The sequence below is a fragment of the Ochotona princeps genome, chromosome 9 (genome assembly GCF_030435755.1).
Source record: "Ochotona princeps isolate mOchPri1 chromosome 9, mOchPri1.hap1, whole genome shotgun sequence".
NCBI lineage: Eukaryota > Metazoa > Chordata > Mammalia > Lagomorpha > Ochotonidae > Ochotona > Ochotona princeps.
In genome coordinates, this window is record NC_080840.1 from 11942923 (window position 1) to 11946604 (window position 3682).

General features: G+C 38.8%; 1 non-coding gene across 1 annotated transcript; it reads right to left on the bottom strand.

Annotated features, from left to right (window-relative positions):
- Nucleotides 1-3153: 3153 nt before the first annotated feature.
- LOC118757539 (U6 spliceosomal RNA) lies at nucleotides 3154-3258 on the bottom strand. The gene has a single exon (XR_004995251.1). It is a non-coding gene; the product is annotated as a U6 spliceosomal RNA (small nuclear RNA).
- Nucleotides 3259-3682: the final 424 nt, after the last annotated feature.

Sequence of the window (3682 nt, forward strand, 5' to 3'; positions counted from 1 at the left end):
TTCCGAATGCTGAACCATCTCTACATTCCAGGGATGAATCCTACTTGATCTGGATGAACGATCTGTCTGATGTGTTTTTGAATTCTGTTGGCTAGGATTTTGTTGAGAATCTTAGCATCAATGTTCATCAAAGAGATAGGTCTGTAGTTTTCCTTCTCTGTTAGTTCTCTGTCTGGTTTTGGGATTAAGGTAATGTTGGCTTCATAGAATGAGTTTGGAAGGGTTGCCTCTTTTTCTATTGTTTTGAAGAGTTTGTAGAGGATTGGGGTCAGTTCTGTTCGGAATGTTTTGTAGAATTCTGTAGTGAAGCCGTCTGGGCCTGGGCTTTTCTTTGTTGGGAGGTCTTTAATCACTGATTCAATCTCTACTTCAGTTATGGGTTTGTTCAGGTCGTTTGTTGCCTCTGGGCTAAGTTTTGGCAGGTGGTAGAAGTCTAAGAACTTTTCCATTTCTTGGTGATCTTCTGATTTGTTGGAGTACAGTGCTTTGTAGTAATTTCTAATTATGGCCTTAATGGATGCGGTGTCTGTTGTTACGTTGCCTTTTTCATCTTTGATGCTGTTAACTAACCAAAAATGTAGGAGACTTATTTGAAGAAAACTACAAACTACTTAAAAAAGAAATTGAACAAGACCTCAAAAGATGGAGTAACATCCCATGCTCCTGGATAGGTAAAATCAATATCATTAAAATGTCTATACTGCCAAAAGCAATATATACATTCAACGCAATCCCAATCAAATTGCCCAAAACATTCTTCATGGAACTGGAAACAATGATCCAAAGTTCATCTGGAAACACAAAAAACCACGGATAGCTAGAACCATCCTGACGAACAGGAAGTTAGCAGGGGGAATCACAGTTCCGAACCTCTGGACATACTATAGGGCAGTGGTTATCAAAACAGCGTGGTACTGGCACAAAGATAGAGAGGAAGATCAATGGAGCAGAATAGAAACACCAGAAGGAAACCCACACAGATACAGCCAAATAATCTTTGACAAAAAGACAAACGACAATCCAGGCAAATGGGAAGGTCTGTTCAATAAATGCTGTTGGGACAACTGGCTGATAGCCTGCAGAAACAAAAAGATAGATCCACATCTCTCACCATACACTAAGATCAGATCTAAATGGATAACAGATCTAAACCTACACCCAGAAACCTTCAAACTTTTGGAAGAAAATGTTGGAAACACACTGGAACACTTAGGGGTAGGCCCTCACTTCTTAAAAAAGACTCCAAAAGCAGTAGAAATCGAGACCAAAATAAACAATTGGGACCTCATCAAACTAAGAAGCTTCTGTACAGCTAGAGAAACAATCAAAAAAGTAAAAAGGCAACCCACAGAATGGGACAAGATCTTCGCGCACGACATAGGTGATAGAGGGCTAATCTCCAGAATATACAAAGAGCTACGAAACAACCAAAATGTCAAAACAAACAAGCCACTCAAGAAATGGGCACGGGAAATGGGCAAACACTTCACAAAGGAACAAACCCAAATGGCAAATAAACATATGAAAAAATGCTCAAGTTCGCTGGCAATAAGGGGAATCCAAATTAAAACATCAATGAGGTACCACCTAACGCCAGTAAGACTGGCCCACATGAATAAAAGCACCAACAACACTTGTTGGCGAGGTTGCGGGGAAAAGGGAACCCTACTCCACTGCTGGTGGGGCTGCAGGCTGGTACAGCCTCTATGGAAATCAGTATGGAGAATATTCAAACAACTCAAATTCAACATACCGTATGATCCAGCAATAGCACTCCTAGGAATATATCCAGAACGATTGTTTTATGAGAAACCAACATGCACTCCTATTCTCATAGCAGCACAATCAGTAATTGCAAAAACATGGAAGCAACCAAAATGCCCATCAACAGAGAATTGCATAAGAAAGCTATGGTTCATCTACTCCATGGAATACTACTCAGCTATTAAAAAAAACAAAATGCAGTTCTTTGTGGCCAAATGGGCCAAACTGGAAACCATAATGCTAAGGGAAATGAGCCAATCACAAAAGGTTAAATACCACATGTTTGCCTTAATTTAAGATGATATGATGTTATGTATAACATGTTATGTTATGAATGTTATATGTTGTGTATAAACTAAAACTGAAGTATAGGTGAGGTGGTCACAGAAGGTGGCTGGGAACTCGCATTTACTTTTACCATATTGGTTACTCATTACTATGTCAATTAATTCCATAATGATGTAAATTTTTGCTGATGGTATGTTGGAGCTTTCAATTGATCAGGATGATACTCTGCTGGCTCTGTCTTCAGACCAGAGAGGGTATACCTAAGAAGCCGTTGAACTTGACTGGACAATAAGATGCTGGACTCTATGTTTGGTATATGCTTGCAATGGGGGAATCTCAACTGAACTTGAGCTGTGGTTATGCAACAAGGTGGAGGAATCCACCATGGTGGGAGGGTTTGGGGAGGGGTGGAGAGAACCCAAGTACCTATGAAACTGTGTCACATAATACAATGTAATTAATGAATTAAAAATAATAAAAAATAATAATGATAAAATAAAATAAAATAAAATAAATTTAAAAAAGAAAAGAAAATAGAAGCTTTTTTTTAAAAAAGATACTTTCTCTTTGTGGTTTGAGCTTTTTTTTCAGCCATACAAGTTGGTGAAATGCAATAGCTATTGGTATTGTGCAGCCTAGCAGGAATTTATTTGTTTATAACAAAATAAAGAATGTAATTTTATTCTTTTTTTTAATTCCTTTAAAGATTTATTCATTTTTATTGGAAAGGAAGGTTAACAGAGAGAAGAGAGAGAGATCTTCCACCTGCTGGTTTCCCACACACGTGCAGGGTTCCAAGGCTTTGGGCCATCCTCCACTGCTTTCCCAGGCCACAAACAGGGAGCTGGATGGCAAGTGGAGCAGATGGGACACGAACCAGTCCCCACATAGGATCCCTGCAGAAGCAAGGTGAGAACTGAGCCAGAGAGTCTTCACACTGGGTCCAAGAATACATTTTTTTAAAACTAGAAAACAAAAATAAAAGATAAGTTTGTTTTGACCCAATAAATGTTCAAATTCATGCACATAGAGTTTTTTAAAAAGAGTTCAATGAAAACGTGTGTTAGGAAAAATTTATGATCTTCCATTTTTTTTTCATTTAGAAATACGAAATGCTTCATGAATTTACATGTCATCCTTATGCAGGGGCCAGGCTAATCCTCTCTGTACCATTCCAGTTTTAGCAGGTGAGCCGCTGAAGCAAACAACCAAGTATATTTATCTTTTATTTCCACCTTCCCGCTAACTCCTTGGAGTATCATCACATACCACTTAGTAAAGTCATTTGAGGTCAAAGCGATACTTCTGAATAATAACTGGGGAAAACTCTTCTTGAAGAAACTCATGCTTTGGAGAAAGAATTTTTAAAAAGTATGTTTAAAAATATTTCATCATCATGTGATCTTGTTCCTGCGATGGAAGCTGATGTAAGTCATTTGTTCTTACACTTCCTACACATTTTTACTTCCTTTCATCTTACGGAAGAGAGACAGACAAGGGGAGATGGACAGAGAGCTTCCTTCTCCTGGTTCACTCTAGCAGGGGCGAGGTCAGGCAGAGACCAGGGACCAGAAATTTAATCTGGGTTTTGCCATGTGGGTTACAGGGATCCAAGCACTTGAGACATCAG